We start from the raw sequence: 25,344 nt of genomic DNA, 5'->3' as shown, positions 1-25,344 counted from the left end.
CAAAGATCTGTAAAAAGTCAGCGCTCTGTGCAACTAGCTAGGCACAGAGGTCCAGCCACCCAAGGTTCAAATGGGCTGATTAGCTCTCACTTGCAATCAAGCAAAATTGATTTTGTACATGATTACATGTAGCCAAGCTCAGGGCAAGAAATGGTAATGATGCCCTTTTATGAAAATTACTGATAGCCCATTCATAATCCCGACCCCAGTTCACTCTGTACAAAGAGGTAACTTTGTCATTCAGCTAAACGCCAAGTGTTTAGAGCTCAGAGGAGAGGGACTTTCTTAGGTCAGTCCTTGGTGGGGAGTCGAAACCTGGATCTGGCATAGCCGGAAATGAACTTGGGCTTGACATCAGACAGAACCTTTATAAGAATTGGAGGCAATGGGGGTGTGAATTGTAGGACAGATAAGAAACAGCCAGACACAGATATTGGGGATCAAGTTGAAGATCAGAAACACAAAACAGCCAAGCCACTAGAGAAGTCTTAGCTCTCCCAAAACTGGGAGACTGCAGACTGAGCCCTGAGCCTCTGTATCCTCCTGTGTTATATTTCCTCTGGTGCTGGGATTAAAGGCATGTGACTCCCAATGACTGAGATTAAAAGTGTGAGCCTCCACCACCTGGATCTGTTCCTGCATTGATTTTGTGTAGCTCATGGTGGTCTTGAACTCACAGAGATCCATCTGTCTCTGTCTCCCAAATCCCGGAATTAAAGGTGTATGTCACCATTGCCTGGCTTTTAGTGGCTTAGTTTTGCTCTCTGATCTTCAGGCAAGCTTTATTTATTAAAACATAAATAAAATATCACTATATCTCCCTTTTTGTCCAAGATAAAAAGGCTATAACTAATATAAGAAAAATTATATACAATAAGTATTGTTAATAACTGTATATAATATATACAGGCAATAAGGATATCAACATTGTCTATTCCATTTGCATTTTCCAAATTCAGAGAAAAATACTCCATCATCTATTCTTGGTAAGTCCAAAGTTTTGCACCTAATTTACATTCTGTCACAACTTGCATTACCATCCAAAATTATCTTTTGACATCTCTTAACTTTATATACTTTACATTTCTTTTATTGAATTTCTTTTCTGGGTCTCATAAACAATGAAAACTATAACTCTTGAGTCCTTAATTACCTCAGAGACCTGAGAAGAAGAAGATGAATCTCTGAGTTCAAGGCCACTCTGGGCTACACAAAATCAATGCAGAAACAGGTCCAGGTAGTGGAGGCTCACACCTTTAATCCCAGCACTAGAGGGGAATATAAAACAGAGGAGACAGAGGCTCAGGGCTCAGTCTGCAGTCACCCAGCCTTGGTAGAGGTTAAGACTTCTAGTGCCTGACTGTTTTGCTTTTCTGATTTTCAGCTTGATCCCCCATAGCTGTCTCTGGGTTTTATTATTTGTCCTGCGGTGAATACTCTGGAAGCCAGGGGAGGCTTCACTTGGAGTTCTCATTGAGTTGATCTTTGTGAATCTGCATTATGCCTAGAGCAGTGTTCCTCGAGAAGAAGCCTTAGGAGTTAGCACACAGCTGTGCAGCATGCACAGGAACCAGCTAACAGAGAAGCTTGTGGGTCAGCAATGTCAGGGAGAGATGGAAGGAGATCTCATATCTTTCTTTGCTGTCTTTTTGACGTTCTTCTTAAGTAAAGTGCAGCTGTGGTGTGCTTTTTGAGCACCGAAGAATAGAGTCCTTTTGTTGTTCGGATAATGATGTTGGCAAGTCACGAAATGAAAGACCATATGACGTATGATGCTAGTGCATGGGAGAACAGGAGCTGAGGACCCGATGCCTTGTGTTATAGTTTTAATCTTGAATGTCCACCATAGGTGCTCATCTTACAGACTTCACCCCTCGGGACTTTCCGGAGGTGATGGGAGCCTGTCAGAGATGGAGCCTGGTTGGAGGACTTCATGGCACTGTGGGAATTCACTGGGATGGAATTGTGGGAACCCAGCTCCCTCCTCCCTCTCTTTTAGTCCCTGAGTGATGACATAAGAAGTTTTGCTCTACCACATGCTCCTGGCCCTTCACAGATACCTAAAGTCATCTGATACCCTGAACAGAAGCCCAAAAGCAATGAATCTGTTTGATTGTGGTCCGCAGCCTTTTTCAGAGAGGCAGAAGTCAAACCTTTTCTCACTAGAAGTGGATTGCTTCAGGCATGTTGGTATAGTGGCGAAGTTGTGATGCCTTCCGTGGCAGCGATGAAAGAGAGGGCCAAAAGAGTGAACAGCCATGTAGGTCAGCTGTGGGAGGATGGGGAGAAAATTCTTGAGGGAGTCATGGCATGCTGATAGCAATGGGTCCAAAGCTGGGAAGTCTTGCAGCCATGTAGTCAATTGTGACTTGTGAATTTACCTCTGTGACCTGGAATACAGAGACTTCTCTTGAACTCCATGATGGGTAGTGGGCAAGTTGACTTCAGGTTGATCCCGTAGCCATGGCCACATTCTGTTAAACACAGTCACTTAGCTTGTTTTGTTATCTGGCTCCTTACCACAAAACATTTCACCAATGTCCGAGAAACGTTCCCATTGTTTCCATAAGAAAAAAATGTCTCAAGGCAAGACAGTTCAGTTTACCAAGAACTTCCAGCTTGCATGAGAGACCGTCTGTCCATCGTTCTCTTATTCCTTCCATACAGAGCATCTCTGGTTTCCATTACACAATGGAGAAAGCACCAGCGAGAACTTTCTGCTTCTCACTGCACCTTCCTTCTGCCTGATTCCATTACCTATGATCCTATGACGGCAGTATCTCCTCCTCCTCCTCCTCCTCCTCCTCCTCCTCCTCCTCCTCCTCCTCCTCCTCCTCCTCCTCCTCTTCTTCTCTCTCTCTCTCTCTCTCTCTTTGTTCTCTGTGTAACCCTGACTGTCCTGGAACTCACCCTCTAGACCAGGCTGACCTTGAAATCCTTGAATTCAGAGATTCTCTACTTCCATAGTCCTGGAATTAGAGGTGCATGCTCCCACCGGTTTGTTCAATACCCGGTTTTTAAACCTGAAACTAGGAACCAGGAAAATGGCAACCCTGGCTCTTTATCCTTCTGTACTTGGTTAGTCGAATAAACTGAACTTTCTTCCCCTGGATACTTCACTACTGGGTTTACTTCTCTGTGAAGGAACTCTCTCTCCATCACTTTTCCCTCCTGTGTCAGTGAACTGTCAGTGTCTCTGACCTTCCTCCACCCTCCTCATTGGACTATGACCTTTTTAGATGACAAGGATCATGCTTTTAGCTTTTGGTATTGGCTTAAGAGTCTCATCAACAGTAGGTATTTGAAGCTCAATGTTGATGAGAAAATCCATGGATTCCTTTTAAATGAAACTTGTACCCTGGGTTGTCATGTGTTCAATTTTGAATGAACCCCCACTGTATGTGGGAGCACTTCAAGCTTTTTGAGAGTTCGAGACTAAAGATAAATGGCAAGGCCAATTGGCTGGTCAAGGACTGGTTTCCCGATGTTGCCAAAATGGTAGATTGGAGCAAACATTGGGACTTAATACATACGACATAATTAATACTTCAAGAGCCTGTGTGGGACATGAAGCAGTGCAGAACCCAGCGTTAACAAACTCGAAAGAAAAAGAATATAGAAAGAACACCCCAACTTCAGGAGATGAAGTGGGGTAACCATTAATCCTCAATCAAGTTTGTTTCCTCTGTGATCTCACATTCTCCATCTCTTTGATTTATTTTTTTTTAAAGTTACATGTGGCATTGTCTGGATTTTTAATATGTAACTAAATGAGAACTAAATGAGATTCAGATTGAATTCCTTTAAAATTTGTGGGCTTATTTATATAATGAGACAGCTCAGTTTTTATTTGTGTGAAATTTTAAGTTTGTCAGTTTTCCTCTCCCATAGTTAGTGATTATTTAAGATGTATCACATGATCCTCATTTTCGCCTCCCTGTCGTGTTTGAAGCTTGCACTTTGGTGTCATTTGGCAAGGGCCAGCATTCTGTTCAGCTGCTAGAGCTGTGGGCAGGGACTGGGCCTCTGCTGAAGATTTTTCTGTGCTGTATAAACTCACTGGATTGGATTCTGTTGCTTTAGCTTTGTGATAGTGTAGGTCTGGCAAGTATGGCTGACATTGAGGGAAATGTTCGGCCTTTTATGTAGAAAATTGTCATGATTTTTTTCCCCCACTAATTTTCAGAATGGTAGAGCTGAAAGAACTGTAAGTGCCCTTCCTGAATGTCTCACTTGGCAGATTAAGAGCCCACAATATGAAGGGTGGAACATTGTTTGAGAGCAGCAGAGCCCTGGTCATGTTTTATCAGATTCCTGTGATTTCAGATACAAAAGAATGGCCGTTTTAAATCTCAATTAAGCTTTGCTTTCACTCTGGCAGTGATAGTTACCCCATCATTTCCCTGTTTCCCCACTTCTCTCATTATTCATACTGTAATGCTATCCTAGGACCACAGAAAGGTCTCAATACGGGAGGTGTTTCTAATCTTTGCAGTATGAAGAACACAGCCTCTCATACTGTCTATGTTTCAAACAAGCCCTGAAGTGGCCACTCATGGTAGAATGAGGAAGAGAAGCCAGCATGTTCTCCTCCTCTTCATGGTTGATGTTGCCGTCTGCAACCACAGCCTCCTCCCCTTCATAGTTGTCCCTGCAGTCTGCAACCACAATTGATGTCCTGTTTCCACTGGGAAGCTCTTCATTGAGCTATCATCCCATTGGATCTCAAAGGTTCTTGAATGGGAGGATGGTTCAGAATTTGCTCTCAGTATCATCTGTGCTAAGGATGGTAGCTATTATATAGCCTGTCCTTGAATTTCAGAAGGACCCTCTCTGTAAGGGCTAAAGGTACATACTCTGCATCTTTTTCCCAGAAGCCCTTTGGACAGTGGCTTTCATCTTTGATGGACAGCTTGAGGTGTTCAATGAGGCACTCTTCTTGTTGTAAGACCACATCCAGAGGTGCTCGTGCACACATACATTCATTCAGACCACGTCCAGAGGTGCTCGTACACACACAAATTCAATCAGACCACGTCCAGAGGTGCTCGTACACACACAAATTCAATCAGACCTCGTCCAGAGGTGCTCGTGCACACATACATTCATTCAGACCATGTCCAGAGGTGCTCGTACACACAAAAATTCAATCAGACCACGTCCAGAGGTGCTCGTACACACACAAATTCGAATCAGACCTCGTCCAGAGGTGCTCGTGCACACATACATTCAATCAGCTCTGCATGCTATTTTTGACGTGAAGTGTCTGCAGATTCTGTAATCTTATCAGTGGCCCAGAGGAAACAGTCTATAAGTCAACAGTTTCCGGTGTGCAGTGAGTACCACCCAGATTTGTCTCACAGGGGGTGGCTGGATTATACCTTTAGCATATAATAAAATATGTGATCCTAGATAATTTTATGTGGTGTATCTAGTCCCTATCTTGATGGATGTGAAATATTAATAAATAATAATGTCCATAGTGATATTGCTGTTATCATTAGTTACTATAATATTATAGTAGTACTAATGATTTGTTGTATTCTAGGCTCAGTTTAAAGCCCTTGCATATATTAACTCCCCTTCATAATGTCTTTTGGAGGACTGTTGCTAACACTGGTTCAATGGTAAAATAATTAAGATGGGATAGGAGGACCTCACAGGACTGAGAAGGGACTTGAGTATCATGCTTGGAATGGCGTGGAACCAAGCCTTAGTTCGGAATCGGTGGGTAAGTAAGCGAGGGAGTCTGTTTTGGGGTCAGCACACTCCTCTGTGGTGAAGTCTCCACTAAGGTCTTTCACAATTGAATTATTCAAAATGCAGTATTCCGAGTGCCCTGGGCTCCCTGACTCCCTCCAGAGTGTGGCCAGCTCCTGGGTTACCCCACATGCAGACTGGATTTGACAGAGAAGACCCGTTCCCTAGAGGCTGTGGTGAATAAGGAAAGGAACGTGGCCATGGGAGACTGATAATCTGCCGCTGTCCCTCCTGACCATGGGAGTCATGACAAGGTCGTTCTAGGCCATCCCTTATTTTAACAAGTGAACGGACTCATGGTGATGGGGTCTGTGCCAAGTGTCTGGTGCCAGCAACTGCAGTGTTTTTCTGCACACACCCTGGCCCACAAAACTCTGCCACGTGATCTCAGAGAGAACAGGGAGCAAAGCTTGTTTTCTGTGGGAGAGAGAGAATAAATGAAAAGTCATTGCCATAATTACCGTATTAATATAGGCTATTTTCATGGGGAAAGAGTTTTGTGGGAGACAGTGATTATAGTGAAAATTTTATTTTATATTTAATTAGATGCTGGGTTTTTCGATGGCTTGGGATATACCGATACGCTGAGTAAATTTGGATTGTGTTGGGATTTTACAAGGATTGTTGTATAAAACCTGTTCTCTGTGCCATCCGTGTTTTCTCCTAGGTGCCCATCTCTTCAGCTGTAGCAGGGTGCATGACCAGGTCCTCAGGACACACTCCCCAGTCTCTTCATGTGGGTTAGTGCCGATCTAATCTGTGCACATAGAAGGGCAGGCATGTATCCATCATCCCGTATTGTCACATGCTTCCCGCCTTGGGCTGCAGAGTAGCTGTAATCCCAAGTCTCCTCTTAGTCGGTAGAAGTCACTGCCCCTATGTCTGTAGGGCATACTGATGTCTTGACAGGGTAGAAAAAGTCCAGTCTCTGAAGCCATATGAACCTGACTTGGTTCACTGGTTCCATCCATTTTTTAAAACACTGCCTTCCAAGTTTCTTGAGTTGCCTTTTCTTTAGCTCTTTTTCATCCTCAGTAAACTTGCTTCCTCATTGCCAGCTCTACTGTTGGTCTCTTCAGTATAGTTTTCCTACTTCTGTTTGCCGTTTTAATCTCTAGCCGTTTGAGTTACTTTGAAATGTCACCTATGCCTCGTCTTAACTTTGTGACCATAAGGAATATAGATCGTATTCTAGTGCATCCCAGTATAATGCTGTTTCAGTGGCGTTGCCAGCCAGCTTTAATACTGATGGAGTTCTCTCATCCAGTCAAGGAGCTTTGATTCTTTACAGTGGTCATGCTCGCCTAATTTTCAAGCCTGGGAGTTTCAGATTTTTAGAGACTATTATGGGGGGGGCAGAGTTTAGGTTTATAAACAAAATTGATAGTAGCATAAAAGTACACCCCATGTACTCCTTTAGTTTCCCTATGATCAGCAGCCTTCACCCTAGCCCCATCAATTATCTTCTTGATAGGAAGAATCATCTTCTTGTCTTCTTCCTAGTAGAGGCTCATACACGAGGAAGAAAGGAACCATTTTAGTTCTCAGTCTGTTGGGAAATGCCTGGAAAATAGATACACAACAAACATGTTGCTAGAATGAATGAATAAAGCAATCACATCGATCATTTGACACCATATTTACTGGAGTTTTACATGAAAGAGTGTGAAAATATTGCCATCTCGTGTGCAAAGCTGTTCAGTTGGAGTCATGCTTTTCATTCCTACTCTGCTCCCAGCACCATGCTGGCCACTGGGCCAGTGGTGAGAATAGTGTAGAGGTCTTTAAAGTTGTGCACAACATCAGCTACCTCAAAGCACTTCAGAGAGAACTTAACATTGTCTCCCAAGCTGATGGAGAGCTTCCAGCAGGAGGTGATGTCTAACCTGCAGCCGGAGCACAGGGCATTTGGTGGAGGGGCACAGTTCAAGGGATACCCTTGTTGTAATGCTCCAACTTCAACCTGGAAAGATAAGCCTTTACGTGTCTCCTTCTGTTCTGGTTGATAGCCGTTGTTTAAGGCCTACTAAACTGAAAAGGTGAAAGGGCTTCTCCATCATTGTGGAGAGCAGTATCCTCATGGCACCCTGTTAAAATGAGAAGACTGGAATATGATTCCCTTTCATGCAAATCCATTTTCAGAGGATCCCAGCAGCGGACTGAGGTTTGCAGAAGTGCTGGTTTAATTCAGTGGAGGACATAAACTCCGAGAGGTAGCAAGGAAAGAGATGGGAGGATCTGCTGACTCTCCTCCCAGTTTGGCCTGCCAGCCGGAGCTCATCTTTCTCCACTTGGTCCAGCTCTGCAACAAAGAAGGGCTTCAGTTCAGCCGAGCATCAGGCTGCATGCGTGCCGAGCAAGAGGGTGGCAGAGAGGTGCTACCGTGATACAGAGCGCTCATTGAAATGCCAAGTGTCACTAGTTTGGCATTTAATTATCTGACTTGCTGGCAGTTGGAAGTAGAGAAGCAAGGTGGGGAGGGGAGCAGTTGGGAGGGCGAGAGGCAGGCAGGAGGAGGCAGTGGCAGCAGCAGAGGTGGGGGTAGTGAGAGAGCGGAACTCAGCCATGCTCTGATGAAGACCCATGAACTACAGTACTTTCTCAACACGTCTTTAAAAATATTGACCTTGCACAAAAGTCTAGTTAGCTGTGCTTAACGGAGAAATCACAGCTGCAGCGTCTTCTGATTTTTAAAGAGTCGTTGCTTCTTGCATGCAGAGAAACACCAGGGAATATCACCTCGGGTTTGTGTGCAGCGTGGGCTGCACCACCAGAATCATCTAAACTCACAGCTAGATGGCTTGGGAAGGAAACTCAGGCAATACCAATGCTGCAAAGCTCCATCAAATTGGAATCAGAAGTGTCCAGTGACTGCTGGGGATGAGGAGATGTGGGCTCTAGTGGTTGAAGCAAGGAATAGAATTGTAGCTTGTCCACTTTTCCTGTCGCGTGCTGGCTAGCAGACCAGTTCTTCTGATACTTCCTTCCTACCAGTAACTTTTGTCGCTTGGAGAGTTAGGCTGACTAAAAGTCACTTTATTACGTAGTATGCCCCAGGCTGCCGTAACAAGCACAAGAGGGGGGAAGAAACACTGGATTTTATGCCCAGCACAAAGCTATATACATGAGGGTTATATTTCCAAATCTCATTGTTTAATGCAGAGGGCACCTTTTATTAAGTAGCATATTATTTAGAAAATGAATGAAACCAGCAGGAAGGATCCGGCCATTGGGACAGAGACTGGCCTGACCTAATTCTAGATGCCAACCCAATTCTTCCTATGTAAGGGAGACCTCCTGAGACCCGTCATGCCCCTCCACCCTTGCTCTGCCTCATAGCCGTTACCGTTGTTCACCACAGAGAATGTTGACATGTTCGGCTGTTGGCCTGCTATTCGCTGCTGGGTTGCTTGCCACACCAGAGGGAGAAACAACGTGTGGTGTTCTGTGCTCTCTCCTACCTGTCGTCAGCAAGGTCATCCAGGAGTTTTCAAAGTCGGGTGGTCAGTGCGAGGAAGATTGAAATGATGTGATTTTGGGGAAATGACTGGAACTGGAGATGATCATGTTAAATCGGCTAGTTTCACAAGGACAAGGATTTCTTGTTTTTCTCTCTTCCGTGAAGGAGGACATGAAAGTAAATGGGAGGCTTCTAAGGATATAGGAGAGGAAAGGGAAGAATAGCTAAAGGATGAGGAAAGGTATAAAAATGATCAAAATACATGGTGTACATTATAATGATAAAAGGGTTTACTGTGTCCAAGTAACTTATGCTAATTAAGAATAAAGGATTTGCTTAATGATATCTTTGTTAATTAGTGGCATAGAAGTAATAACTCTTAACTGATGGACATGGGTTTTACTCTGACAGCCTGGTGTCAGGGGAAAAAAAGGTAACTGTGAAAGGCAGCTTCAAGCTGTGTGATAAGGAGGTATTGTGCAAGGGGTGGTGTAGGCAAACAAATGAAGTCCCAAGATATGCTAAGTGGATTTCTGGAGGAGATGCTCAGAGCACTTAGAGGGCACATAGAAGGTAAATTACTGCCCCAACAACAAGGAATCGGAAAAGTGGCAGAGCTGGTATAGAACAAGCGTGTGGGTCTCGGGTCTCGGTATCCATGCTAGAACAGAAGAGCAGGCGGTTGGGTCCAGAGAGTGTTCAGAGCGCTCTACAAAGCGCTAAAGGGGATTCCCAAGGATGTGAAGGTGAAACAAGATTGGCAGAGTGCTCTGAAAATGCTAGCGGATGATTCCAGGTGTTTGTCAGGATCATATCCAAGAGGAGATGGTTCCAAACTCTCTTCCCATGCCCCGGCATTAACACACTGTTTTGATATAAACAAAATCTTTTCTCTTCAGACACAGATGCTTTGACCCAGGAGTTCCAATTCAGAATCTACTCTAAGATGCTTTATTATAATAAGATTGAATATATGTCTGGATATGGATATGATAGATTAACATATTGACATATAAACATCACAAAATAAATTGAGACGTATATCCATCCATATCCATCTCGTGTTGAATGAGTATTTTTTGAATTATCCATAGAATGAAATAGTATTTAATTGTATGATGGCTCTGAAATTTATTTATTTTTATAAGATAATAATAACCATAGCTCATCAAATGCTGAATCCTTGAACAGCTCCAGGGATTGACCTGACTTGGGCAACAAGGAAACAAAGAAGAGACAGACACACAGAAAAGCTGGGATTGGGTAGACTGGGCTCTCAGATGGAGAAGCAGTAGCAGCCAGGAAACCCAGTGGCCTGTTCTCTACAAGTATTCTTGCACACAGCTGAACAAGGGGGCACGTTTAACCAACCCGGTAGGAGCAATGTTTGTAGGATAGCAGTCTTCAGGACATCAACAGCCAGGGGTAGAGAGATACGATAGACATTTTCTGCGCACAGTGTCAATATTCACTTTGCTCTTCCTCATGGGGCTGAGGCCCTGGTTTCCTTGAAATGACTGTGCCATGTCAAACAATACAAATATACTTAGGACTTCACCTACTTCAAGCCTTCTATAATCCCCACAATTAAGCAAATATCTATATCTATGTATGTATATATGTATGTATGTATCTATCTATCATCTATCTATCGTCCTGCGCTACTTATGATTGTCTTACTCTGCTGTCCTTACAAATGTGTACCGAGGTCAATTTTGTCTTTGTCTGACCATCATGGACTTGCTTGCAAAACATAGACAGTATAGCTCTATCACATGACACTAGCGTCCTGCTGCCGGAGTATGCTGTACACTGTCTTTTTAAATTCTGTGGTCATGCTGGGTTGGAGCTAGGGTTTTGTTCATGCTGTGTAAGTGCTTTACCCCTGAGCTGCATGCCCAACCCTCATCATTTGATTTCCCATAATTAGAACAAGTTCGCACCAAGACGATGGTAATGTTACAGCCTTGTAAATACACAGAGCAGCAATAATCGTTTATCATTATGACCACATATTAGGTACTGTACATAGCTGCACCTCTGTTGTTTTAGGACTGGTACCCCAGTTGGTGTCTTTATACCAGCAATTCCAGAACCGTGAATGATGCATTGACCGTAGAGTTATACTGTCCATGCTAAAGATTCTTTTTACAGTCTTATGAAACTGCGATCATATGTATAGTAATGCAGTATTGACTCAACATTGTCACATGACACTTATGCACTCTCATGGACTCATGTATTTCTGTCAAAGTGCAGGTTCATGTGTGTTCTTTTACAGAACCAGCAAGTTTCCATTTATATTAAAAGAATCCACGAAAATACAGCAACAGCCCCCAGGGCCTTGCCCTGCCATGCTAAGACCTTCAGCTGATGGCACTTCTTCACACCAAGGTCACTTCACACTTTCTGGAACTCTCAGACTGAGACACAGTTTCAGTGGGTTGTGAACTTCCTGGGGGAGGAGAAGCCGCCCCCCCCTCTCCCTGCTTGAAGCCTCTCTCCACTGTGGGCTTTTCATGAGAAATCCCTGTTCGTCAATACTTCAACAGAGACCCCCGGAAGTTTAGATCTAAGGAGGGTACACCCAGCGGCGTCAACTAGCCTTTTGCTGTCATGAAATATTACTGTTTTACACTCACAAATAAAAGTTAACAGCATTTCATTGCTGCGTTGTGTGAAATTAGGCCTCATAACCAGCTGGATGCAACAGTCTGGTGTAGCAGTAGTGATGAGTGCTGGTGTTCTTGGCTCAATTCAATTAGGAATAGTTTTTCCCCCTTTTTTTGGTGAAAGGGGGTAGTCAAGATGAATGCCTCACAAATTTCTGAAATATGTACTTGTATAAAAGCACTATTAAAGCGGAGTAACATCTCTATGATCTTTGAACTGAGCCGTCATCCTGCCGTTATTGATGTAGCTGCTTTAAGCCGTCTAATTAAAATCAGAGTGACAGATTTGTTATTGAAAATCTGAAACCTAGCTCACATCCTGTGCAGCACATCTGAGCAGGGTGGTATATATCTGCTGTTTTGATGGGCTCTCAAAATTACTAAGCTGTGCCGGGTGCCAAAAGGAATTCAATACATCCTTTCTTTTCCTTCGCGAGCAGGTCTCATTAGTCTCCTTAATAATAGCACTAGTGGATATCAACTTCACTTCTCCAAAATAAATTAACTGTGTCCATTAGGGTTGTAATTATATCACCAGATAGGAGTTTATTCTGCTGCGAGGAGATAGCAGCCTGCTAGAGCCCAGGGCTCTCCTCTCGGTCCTTAGGTTTGAGACATGACTTCGTGTGGAAAGATGGGGGTCTGACATGGGTGGAAACAGGTGACCCAGGCAGGGCTTTTGTCATCTGAACTGACACTCTCTCCCCACTTGGACTGCTGAGCATACGGTCTCACCGGGTGTGAGTTCTGCAGCTAGGAAGTGAGAGTGGTCACCAGCTAGCAGCCTGCAGTTCAGAGCCCACTAAACCAACTCACAGGCTCCGAGTAGGAGAACATGACAGAAGGCTGCATTATCTGAAAATTTAGCTAATTTTTTTTCCTAACTAGCAGAAGCCATCTGTCATGGTTATTCCGATCCGAGGGCTAAATTGAACGGAAGGCATCGCTGGGCAATTAAACAAGTTCTCTCTCAAAATATTTTCATACCTTTCTATCTTGTCAGGAGAAAGTTGGTTTGGGTTGTTTTTTTTTTTTTTTTAAATCAGATTATGGTTTTGTTTCTTGTTGGTTTGTTTTTATTTTTCTGGAAAGTTTTTGTCCTCCGTGCCATAGAGAAACTTTCTTCCGTTTTCGGTACAAGAGACTGGAGAAATGTAATTACAGGCTGTGTAGCATTTGGAGTTTATCCTGGTCTTCTGGCTCTCACAGTTTTACCATCTCATTCTAACTTGCGGTAGAGTTCATCTCAGTGAATCCATGAGAGAAGTCCACAGAGAGAGAAGGGGAGGGTCCAGCAGCGCCCCTTCCTCCCCACATTTACCAAAGGCTCCACTGACAGAAAGCAAGCAAGCCACAGGGTGGAGGCCAGTACCACGCGGATGCATCTCCCCTCCCTTTCCCGGGTGCATCTCCCTTCCCCTTCCTCACACTCGTTGACTTCCCACTTCCTTTTCCACTTGGGGCGTAGCATTTATTCTGTGACTTTCTGTATTTATGGAGTAGCACAACTTTTGAGACCCAGGCTTCTGGGTTCAAACCATGTTGGAAAAGATATTTCTAGAATTGAAATATTTCTAGATTTGAAATACCCCCTACCCACCCACCCCCGCCTTCCACCTCTTAACTTCATTATTCAAGAGGGAAAAAAAAATCCCGTGTGTCTGGGAAGGCGACCGAGTGTCATTTCCTGTTAAATAGTCTGAAACATATGGGGGCAGGATTGCATTCGTCACAGACTGTCAAAATATTTTTTAAGGAACCCAAATCTTGTAGGGATGGTTCCAAATGTGCCTGGTTTCCCTGAGCAGTGAACAGCATGACCTTTACATTAGCAGCTATATTTATAAATACACATATGGCCTGTCAAGACCTGATTGGCTATTGAGCTAATGAAGCAGCAACAGCGTTATGGTGTTTCACCTACATGGAGTTTAATTTATATGCATATATAATAACTAATTTACCTTAGCAGTTTTCACTTATAGTAACCTAATATAGCTGTGGGGTTGACAGGTGTAATTTTTTAATGAGTGCTGTGCAAGTGGTTTAAAATACAGTTTTTTTAGGGGGGCCTTTAGATAGGATGCTAGCTTGATTTTTTTTCTCCAGTGAATTTGTGTGATTATTCAAGATGGACAATGACCAGTGATATTAAAAACAGACAGCTTTAAGCATTGTGGAGTCATCTTATGGGAGAGTTAAAAAAAAAGGCACTTGTGAAATGCTTTGAGCTTCTCAGAGAAAGACAACCAGACTGAAAGACAAAGAAAAGAGACAGACTATATAAACAAAGCCAAATACCCTACCCAGAACTGGCCAATGCTTTATAAAATACCAGAAGTTTCATTCCAGAAAATCGATTGCCACTACTACCCCAAGATTTCCCTCAGAGAGCAAAACAGGCTCTTGTAGAATTAGGTTCCAGGAGTCAGGGTAAGGAATGCTGGGTAGATGATACTGAACAGAATCTTTCAGTCTTTAGAATGCTTGTTGCCAACCTTTGGGCATGAACAGCCCAAATCCTCAGTCCCCCTGGCTGCTACTGTGCCCTCTGGATCTCTTATTTGTTGTGTCCTGCCCTCTGCTTCCCCGTTGAGCCTCTCCTTGGCTGCTCCTTTAGAGTGGGCTTATCTTTATCAGCCCAGAAGGTTTTATAGAGCTGGAGTCATCAAGGTTTGTGTTACAAAAAAGAGAGCCAGTTCTCTGTATTGAAAATATAAGATTGTAATATTTAATGCCCCTTTTCAAACTACTCTGCAGCCCCAGGGCTTCCTAATCTCTGAGCCCCACTGAGAATTTCTGATTCGGGAAGCTTCCTTGTCCACACCGTGCATCCCCTCCTTGGCATTAACACGTTTTCCAGCTGCATCTCCTCTCCCTTTCCTTGTTCTGTCTTCGTTTTAATGTCAACCTTTCTGGAGCCCTTTGAGTCCCGACTGCTTATTCCTTTTTCTCTAGTTGATGACATTAAAGGACACAGCCCCTCCTCTGAGAAAGAGACATTGCCTGAGCTAAGGATATGTCTTTGTATTTCAGTTCATTTCTTTTTTAGTTTTACAGACATAGCGCAATCCTGAATCCTTTAACATATTCTAGGTACACACACACTCCATAAGAGGTCTGTTCTTTTACCCTCTTAATAGTTTCATGTAACATCCCCATTTCACTGGCTTTGCCCTCTGCATTTGTGCATGATGGGTTTTTCTGAGTGTCCAAGGAATAGTGATGGACTTAGAGACTAGCAAAGACACCTGGTGTGCTTATAGGCTATAGTTTTGCTCCATTCAAGCTCAACTGCATTAAAATTACTAAGCAATTGAGATTTTATATAGGGCAGTGATGCTTTGTAGAACCTAGTTCTTTATGTATATAGATGAGGGGCTCTGGCAGCTTATATTCAAATAAAGATGTCCCCCAACTGTTATCTGGACCACAGAGGGTGGTTCTGTACCCAGAGTTTAAGTAGGAAAGATGTCTTTGTATTTGGGAAACCATACTCCCTTCATTTTCATTGAATTTATCTTTTTCAGTAAACTCCGTTGAGTAATTTATTGGTAGCCAATTCCTGACCTGCCAATGTAAGGAATTCATAAAAATTTCATGTTGGGAAAGGGGAGAAATGGTGTAAATCCAGAACTTCCACTCTGTTTTCGTGTGTGGCAGGGAAGGCCTTGAGGAGCTTTGCACGTCTCACTTGCAAAATCAAGAAGAAATGAGTGAGAATTTGTACCATATGTCCACTGAGTTTTCGCACTCAGAGGGATCTAGTGATTCAAGCTCATAAATTGTTGATTGTGAACAAATTTCCTTTTCAGAAATTTCATACAAATCTCCGAGGCTTACAGTAGGCTACAGAGAAAAGTGTGCTTACTTTTCAGTGACACAGTTAGGTAGTCGCTATGCTTACAAAAACAAAATACTGAAAATTTCCTATCTCCCTCTTCTTATTTCTGTGCTTTTAAATAGTGTAGTTTTCAAACTTACCCTCTGTAACTGTTCCTTTTGAAGAGGTTAGCCCCTGGCATGTCAGATCAGGCAGAAAGCAGTTAGTGTTTTCCTGTGGCCTGGAGGGTCTGAGTGAGCCACCAAGTGTCTTCACTTGGAGAAGAATCGTATTAGCTACCATGCCATGATGTCATATTCTGGCAGTGGTGAGCACCATCAACTCCTCCATTTCAGCACCCCTCCCCTTCTCCAAATTGTGCTTAGAAGACCAGGGTCGTGTAGACCAGGGTGAATTCATGCAGTTTGCACCTCGGAACCTACTTTGAAACTCATGGTTATTTCGGGGACATATTTGAGTGTTGCTCCACTCCCAGTGCCCCAGTGGCTAGCCTCTCCTAAGCCAGATAGAAACTTGGAACAAATGGAAGTGTGTTGTCTGGCCTGAGGATCTTCTACTATTGAGATGACTTCTGTTCCTTTCCCACAAACATCCTACTGCTCCACATTGTGAGGAGGCTTTGGCCCTCAGCAGGGAGCACTACTCATGGGTGTCGACCGTCCTGTGTAACCTGCCTGCCCGGCGCCTGCTCATTGGTAGTGATTCTACCTCCAGTATACAGCCATACTTCGCTGTGACAATTCTAAATGTCTCCAGACACTGATGAAGTCTCCTAGGGTGGGGGAGGGGGGGTCCCCTGGGTTTGGAGTCATTGCTGCAGTACGACAATCTGATGCTCTCCCCTGTCGGAGCATGACCAGGGATGACTGTGCTGACTTCTTAGGCTGAAAATAAATTCTCCCCAGATCAGAGATTTGCTTGCCTAAATGAAACAACAAAAGATTGCATTTTGGACTCTATTCCACCTATGCGGGCTTTTTTTTTTTTTTTGTCAAAAAAGAATCAATTATCATCTCACAATATAAAACTGCTAAGATTAAGTTACCTTGGAGTTTTTCTTTCTAGCATTAGAAAATTCTCTTTATGGGCATTTAATCGTAACCCTGGCCAGCGTTGGTGAAACAGCCAGGATCTTGTCTACTCTGCTCCTGAGGAAACGGCCAAGTTAAAGGGTAGCAGTGGACGTCTGTCTTGCAGCCCCATAAACTAACTGTAAGCCTTGCTTCCCAGTTACCTTATTGATAGCCTTTGGCATTTGATAGCCTTTGACATTTGGACACAGATAAAAAAACTGAAGGAAATTTTCTGACTTCCCAATTCTGTGTGACTGCTGGGTGTAGTATTCATTTGCAATACAAAGCAGCTGTGTAGTTTCAATGAAATATTCTTTCTGCGGTGTCTAGCATTTGCCTATCAGGGTACCAAGTTATCCCTGAATCTATTGGAAGTTCATCACCCAGCTTCCTCAACTGAAAATGCAGTGTGGAAATGCACCTTTTTAGTTTGATTCCATTTCGGGGCAGTGAGGCTGAACTGCCTGAATTTCTACCATTTAGGATCCTAACGAGGCTGGCCTGGGATTCAGAAACAAGTAACCCAGATTATTTTTATTTTTACATTTAATATTTTTGAGACAAGGTTTCCCTATGTAACTCTGGCTGGCCTAGAACGCATTGTGTAGACCATGTGCTGGCTTTGAACTCACAGAGATCGACCTGACTCTGCCTCTGAAGTGCTGGAATTAAATGCACACACCAAATCCACAGAAAACTGACTGAATGCTTCCACTCTCTGTTTTATTAGGGACAGTAACTTTCTAGAAGGATCTAATACCTTTTCTGGGCTTTTGGAGATCACAGTACAGGAAAAATAGTCAGTGATTGTCAGGGACAGTGTTATTATGGCCCTGAGACTTCTGCTTGCCAAGAACTCATCCTGATTAGTGCCTGTCATTTGATAAAGTCAGTAAAGTGTTGTATATCTGCTCGATACAAGATGAGAAGGTGATCTCCCCGGGGGCTAGAGACATTGTTCAGTTTTAGGCTTTGTCCCCAGACTCCTTCTTCCCTGGAGATGCAGCCTGCCAGGTATGAGGAGCAACAGGGCCAGTTCAGCTCGTCTTCGAGCTTGGGCAACACTAACTAAATGTGAGTTCTAAGTTCCCGTCTTGTTCAGGGTGAGAATAAGGGTGAGAAAGTGATGCTGTTTCAAGCTGAATCTTCACTTTGTGCTGACAAATTAATCATCTGTTTTACCCTCTCCGAAGAGCGAGTCTCCTTGTCAAGCTTGCCAGATCATCTGTGTTTCATTACACGGCATCTTGATGACAAAGGAAATCTAGGGGTGAAAGTGAACCTAGAGATGACTCAAGGGTTTGGCTTCCTTTCTGTGACTCAAGCATGGAAGACTCAATTGGTCCCTGTGACACAGGGGAGAGGCAGCCAGGCCTGGGGATGGAGCCGAACACTTTTTTCCAAGAGATGATTTGCCTCCAGACTCAGTGGAGTTACATTTAAATTTGTTCTCTTGTCTATATTTAAATTTCATCCAGACAGCCCAGTCTGCACCTCCATGGATGGAATAACTATCCAAATACACCAAATATAATTACTAATTCAGACTTTCTCTCCTGGAACTAAAGGTTGAATTTCTTTTAGAACTCATGATGAAACATTTGAGTTTCTTGATCTGTCCTGGTTACCAAAGTGTCTGCAATTTGCAATAATTAACTGAGTTGCTCTCTATTATTTGTCTGATTTCCTGGATTTTCATACTTACGTGAGGAGATTTATTTTCAAAGGAATAATGTTGCAATGGAAAAGAATGGCAAAACTCCGTAAAGCAGAAAAAGGGGAAGAAAGATAGAGTCGCAGAGCCTCACTGAGCTCTCAAATCTCATTAGCATATTTTAATCAGACATCTTTCCAGTCTGCTTCTTTTGGCTAAGGATAACTAAAGATGGCCTATCTCATTGATACATATTTTTTGTATGTGTGATAATTATTTGTTGCATCCTTTATAAAAAAAACAGCCTTTGTTGTTTTGCTGATAGACTTTGTTTTATTTAAAGTACATTGGGTCTCAAAACAGCACTGTTGGGCCTACCTTCTCAGCATGGGAATCAACCCATGTACCATATCTCACCTCCCCATTCAGAAAGAATTAGTTGGGAGTCAATAAAAGAGAGCCTCACCCTGACCTGTCTGCTGATCTTGCTCTGTTACAGAGTCATGCCACAGAGGTCCTCATCACCTTGCTAAGCAGAAGCAGATTTGAAAGCCAATTTCAAGACCCTCTGAAGTTATAACCCAGACAGCCCAAGAGCCCACCTCATAATTTTATGATGCCCAAGTTTGGGTTTATGGTGAGGAGGCTAGCAAAATGAGGATAATCTGAGTTAATGGAAAATACAATTATAGTTGTAAAAGATATGTTATAGGGTTTTTTTTTTTTGAAACAGCCAAGGAAATTTGTTTACCACAATATACAAAGCATTTTCTTCACTTCCTGTCCCCATCTCCTTCTCACCTAAAATAGCAAGTGTTTAGAGGTCTGTGAATGCTATCAGTACATTCTTTATGCTTGTAGACATATATAAGCGTACACACAGAGGACCTTTTGCTGCAGAACTTGTGATCATCTTTCTCACCACACTGTTTTTTAGAATAGTGTGTATAGCTCCTTAGGTCAGGTAATGTAACTCTGACATGTTGACATATCCAACACTGTTTTTTTTAGAGTTTTAAATTTTCTTTTGCTCTTTCCACAGAAGAGTATTGTGTTTACACCATTTCTATCCCTCTCTCTCACCTCCAACTCTTCCTTTTTCCACCCCACTCTCATCTCTTAATTTATGATGGATAGGTGTGTGTGTGTGTGTGTGTGTGTATAATGATCTATTGAACCCATTTAGTGTTGCTCAGGGCTGATCACTTGGGGATTGGATAACTTATCAGGGGCCTCATCCCTGGAGGAAACTGATTTTCTTTCTTAGCAGCCATTGATTGTCTGTAGCTCTTCATGTAGGGGTAGGGCTTGTGGGATTACTTACATCCATGTTGGAATGTCAACTGTTGTTACCATTGTGTAGGTCTTGGTTAAGCAAACATACTGTTAAATTTCATGGGTGTGCTCAAAGACACTGTCTTACAGCAGACTTCTTGATTCTCTGGCTCTTGCAATCTGTCTACCTCCTCTTCCTCCATGTTTCCTGAGCCTTAAGTACGTGGGTTATAGATTTATATTATAGATTTATCAATCGGGATTTGTTACCACCCATTCTGTTGTGTTCTGTATCTTGATTAGTTGCTGATCTCTGTAATTGTCTCTATTGCTGCCAAAAGTTTCTTTGATGAAGGGTGAGAGCTTCATTTAATCTGTAGGTATTAGCAAGAATATTCATTTATAATTTGGTTAGTAGCAACCACTGGTAAGTTTACAGAACCATGCATGAATTTTCTCCTCTTGAGCAGGCACTAATTAATGAGAAAGCTGTTGGTTAACCCGAGGTATAACCGTACAGGCTATTGCTCTTGGCTGCCTCTCAGAACTTGAAGGAGCCTATATGGTTTGGGGAGTCTTTGGGACCACCAACCTGAAGCAAGGGTTCCCAGGCCGAGTACTGGGGTTTTTGTTAGTTTATGGTTCTTGTAGGATAGACATCTTAGAAAGAAACAAAGGAAAATATATATGATTGTGTATATATATATATGTATATAAGTATGTGTACACACACATATACATGACGCAGTGGCACATAAGGTGAAAATACTTCTACTACATAATAACTGCATTCTAACCTGCACTATTGAAGATTGAGACACAGCTCCTGTTTGTGCCTTTATAACAAATGAAGCAATAAATATGCAGTGTAGTTTTCTTAAATACTGACAGTGATGTTTCAATGGGGGTATAGACGTGTTATAGAGGAATAGCTTTAAAGAAACATTTTCAAATGTATATATAACAAGTCTAAAATGAGCTAGCCGCATCAAGAATCGCAGGAGGCTGTTTCAGCCATGTTCTTGATCAAGTAGTACTCCAAAGGTCAGGTTATTTTTGTTTGAGTTTTGTTCCTCCCTCCCCCCCAAAAAAGGTAGATCAAAGGGTGTCTGTGGTTGAAAGCAGAAGTCAAGACTTAATGTAAACAAGCCCAGGGACTCTCACTGGAGGGATCACAGTATTCTAAACTGAATTAGGATGAGAGTTGCACAGCTCAGGAATTTTACAAAATAATCGGTGAATTTCATTTTTAAATGAGATGATTTTTACAGTATATAAATCACACCATACCCATGTTGCCCAGGCTGGTAAAATTTTGAAGCAGTTCATGTGACATTTACACACACACACACACACACACACACATCAATTAGCATCATCTGTGAAAAAGCTTTGCTTCAGAGAAGTCAGTTTCAGCCCACTAGCACCTGTTTGATTTATTACAGTCTTAGAATTCTTGGAATTTGCTCAATAAATATTTTCTGGATTTAATTTTATAAGCCTCTCTTGGCTCCTGCCAATTATAACAGTGATTTCTCAAGAGAGCATCCAAGAGAGCCATTACCTTACGGCAATAGTGATGGATTTTGCCCACCCTGTTTGGCTGCTCATTGACTAACAAAGCACTCAGCATGTTCCGGGTTGTGCCCTGTTCATCGTAGACACATCTGTATCCTAGAAAAGGGAAGATTAAAGTTTGTTTTTAGCCTAAAATCTAAGGAATAAGAGTTGGTTTGGGTTTTTTTTTCTTTTTATGGTAAGAGTCACAGTTAATATTGGTTGTCAACTGAACCACCTGAGAGGAAACCTCAGCTGCTATTGTGGCCAGCCAGATGGGCTTGTGTGCATATCTGGGGGACTTTTTATTCCTTGCTAACTGATGTGGGTGTGGCCAACCAACTCTGGACCTTACCACATCAAGCCAGCTTGTCCCAGGCAGCTGATCTTGAGCTGGAAAGCAAGCAAAGAAGCCCCTTTCCCCCATGGTCTGTGCCCCAGGGTTTCTGCTTGGGTCCCTGCCCTGATTCCCTTCATGAGGGACTATAACCTACAGGATGCAAGAAATCTTTAACTCCAAGCTTGGTTTTGGTGACTGATTATTTTACCTGTAAATGGAAAGCAGACCACAGTGATGGGATTTTCTGATAAAATACAAATTCCTGTTCAGGAGGATTGGGCTGGGGTGATGCTATTGCTCACCCATTGAGGAATTTGATCCAGTTATGAACCGATAGATTATGGCAGTCACAGACTTGTAACACACAGTGTTCACATACTCAGTGGTCATGGTTACACCATCACTGATCAAATGAAGATGTTTTTCATAGATTTTGTACTTCCTTACTCCCTCTACTTCCTGGGATCTAAAATACCAGTACAGATGGAGGAGCCGGACTCAGTACCAGGAGCTCTTGACCATCACCTTGTCCATCTGGGTGAGAGACAGGCATGCTTCCTGAGCGAAGATTAGGAGCCTGACATGTTTTGAAGACACAGCACTTTCTGTTTGCCCCTTCTGCTGACCCTGCTCTGCCCCGCCCCCCACATTCGGTTCAGAGAATAGAAAGTGTAAAATGTCATGCAAATACTACCACATTTCCTGTGTTCTGAGAATGAAGACACGGGTCATGACACAGAGAATTTGATGGATTCTAGCATCATCAGGAAAGCAGAGGACAAAGGCTAATTTCTTCCTTTCCTTTTTCTTTTTTGTTTTTGTCATGCCTCCTGAAAACAAAATAAAACAAAAAACCCTCAATACAGGTCTTTTATTTTTATTGGCAAGTGTGAAACTTGTGGCCCCGGGAATATTTTGTTTTGTGGGTGGCAGGAGGGGTCCACTGTGACACCGTTGTTCATTAGCAGACCCGTGTTAAGAATGGTTTCTGTTTGTCATCAGGGAGGTAGCTAGACTCTCACTCTGTGCTCTGAATGCCTTGTCGTAATTCAGTAGGCCTTGTTCAGGTGCCGTTACTGTGTACAGCTTGAAAGTCATAGCCCTTTAGAAGGTAGAATCTCACTTCACCGCCTCCTGGACACTGAAATACTATGTTTTAAGTCATTTCACCTGATGGCGTTTGTGATGACAGCCTATGAAGTAAGTCCTTTTTCAACTCTTGTTCTTTTCAAGTATTCATGCAAGAACAATGAGGTTTGTTCCAGACACAGCAAGTGTAGAGATACATACGCATCATTTCGTGGAGAGTACCTGAGCCTTCTTACATGCCTGGTAGTATCTTTGGCTACTCATTTCAGAACTTCCCACTTAATTACATGTAGTAACTAAAGTACTGAGTGCTTGATTGAATTCCTGGGAAATTAGAAAAAGAAAATTGAAGGTGATAAGTAAAATTCTCTTCGTATGTTTCCCCTTTGGGGGAGGGGGATGGTAGTCTGTGTGTGTATATGGGGGGGTCAGTTCTTGACCTTTTGTCAAATGCAGTGCAAAGAAAATGTAATTAATGCGAGTATGTTTTATATGCCCAGTAATGGATTTTTTTCCATTGAAACATAACCTTTATAAGATGCTTCCGTTATTGCTGGCTGTCAGGTGGAAATTAAATGAGCTCACTGTGAGCTTCAGATTTATCTTTCTGTCTACAAAAGGCTACGTGAGAGGCTGAGGAGATATATAGCATTTACTGATGATTCCCTAAATTAGTACCATCAATCTATGGTAAACAATCCATCCTCTCCTAAGAGGAAACGGTGGGCTAGCCCGGATACTTTCCCTCCCAGCATGCTCGTGACTACTTGGAAAGTATACATAGCTCTCAGGAACTTCTGTCCTTGATGTGCTGATGTAGTTGTTTATTTAAAACGTGCCTGACAGCCTGAAGCAACCTAGGCGCCATCATAGAGTGAAGAAAGCTTCCACTTTACTGACAGAATGTTGTACCCCATTTGAGCAGCTTTCTGGCAATACAGTTCAGAAATCAAACAGCACACTGACCTAAGGGACATGGAAGACCAAAGGACTTGTCCCTTTTACACTTTGTACACCGGAAACCGTTGCCGGTGTTTGTCCCAGTGAGTCCTGACTCACCTCCAGTTTCACAGTAAGATCAGTCTCATTTGGTGAAGACATCCAGCATGGCTTCCCCTGTATTCTTAGAGCTGAGCAGCCCAGCCCATGCTAGCTCTTGCTGCCTGTAGGTGTTAAACTTTGGGTTGAGCAGGAAGCTGTGGTAGTTCAGTTGGCAATGTTCCTCCCATCTGATCTCAGGGTTGTGTGTGTTGGGGGCGCTGAGCACAGAGCCGACCGGAATCCGGCAATGTCACTGAGAGCATAGCCATGGGAACCCTTTTAGCTAAGTACCCAGACATCTTCTGGTTTCTCTGATAACTCTAAATTCACAGGACTATAGAGTTTGACCCCTTGTGGGAACAAGTAGCGCTCCCCCAGCAAGAGTGCCCTGGAGGCGGACAGTCCTCTCCCCATACCCGGGCTTTCTCTCACTGCAAGTTGTTTTTTTCCCTGATCTCTGTAGGTACAGATGTGTGAACGTGTCAAATTAATGAAAAACAAAGTCAGACATTCCAGAACCTGCGAGAAGAGTTCAGTTCCAGAAATGAGCAAAGGTTTGGGAAGAGCCTTTTTTTTTTCTTGTGAGGTTTATTCATCCTCCATAGACACAAAAATAAGTCTTTCAAAGAACATGCATATTTGAGGCACTTGGCAGCATGCTGTCTCTGGCAACTTTTCCCTTATTTATACCACGTAATTATACTTGCCTTTATACGTGTGTCCTTTTCATTATCGAGTCGAACATGGTCTTTTGTCAAATTCCAGTTATTGATTAGCACTGGCAACTCCAAAATGTGGCTTTCTAGCCATCAATAAATCTCTCCCCCCCTCCCCCTTCCTAAATTATAACGGATCTTGTTGGACATTTGGGGGAGAAAACAACTTAGAATTCACATCCAGATCTTGGCTGCCAGTTCAGGACGTTGTTACTCCGCGCCTTGCCAAGATTTTAGCTTACTCCTCTCTGAAAGTGCAGGGCTTGGGGTGGGATCCCCGATGCCAGAGAGAAGACAAGTGACATCATTCGAATTCAGCTGCCTCTGGAACTCCAAAGGCATGCTGGCTCCTCCCTCCCCCACCTTTGTCGCCCCCCCCTCTGCACTGCCCCTCATCTGCTTGGTAATCTCAGATGAGAAGCCAGCTCAGAACTGCTCAGAGCCATGACTTCAGAGGCCAGCTATGAGCTTACAGATTTGTTTGTATAAACTGTAAGTAAACAGCCCAAGCTTGGGTCTTTCTAAAGCAATTCCAACCCTGTGGCCACTTACCCACCAGCAGTGTTAATTTCCTTTAGAGGACTGGAAACCCTTTTAATAAGAAAAAAAAAAAAAGATTGCCTAGGGGCAGGATCTAGTGAAGCATGAGGGCAGGTTTTTATTCTTTATAAGAGCGACCATTGTATTGAATCTCTATTGCCACTGAGAAAATGTAGTTGGGGCCCAATACTGTAATGTTGGCTTCTAATATATTTTGGAATAAAAAGATGAGCATGGTTTGATCAATGCCGTTTTCTTCTTGCATGTTTCTATCAAGATGCCTTGGGAACAAAGTTCATTTTCTTTTCTTTTGGAGCTACTTT

General features: G+C 43.0%; 1 protein-coding gene across 6 annotated transcripts in view; it reads left to right on the top strand.

The window, feature by feature from the left end:
- The window catches only part of Glis3 (GLIS family zinc finger 3), a 425,456-nt gene that overhangs the window by 282,826 nt on the left and 117,286 nt on the right, over positions 1 to 25,344 (top strand). The gene's annotated exons all lie outside the window — the stretch shown is intronic.

Source organism: Alexandromys fortis, unplaced genomic scaffold (assembly GCF_014885135.2).
Source record: "Alexandromys fortis isolate MF-2015 unplaced genomic scaffold, M_Fortis_MF-2015_v1.1 scaffold_10, whole genome shotgun sequence".
NCBI lineage: Eukaryota > Metazoa > Chordata > Mammalia > Rodentia > Cricetidae > Alexandromys > Alexandromys fortis.
Note: the sequence above shows the minus strand (reverse complement) of the source record. Positions and strands in the feature narration are given on the sequence as shown.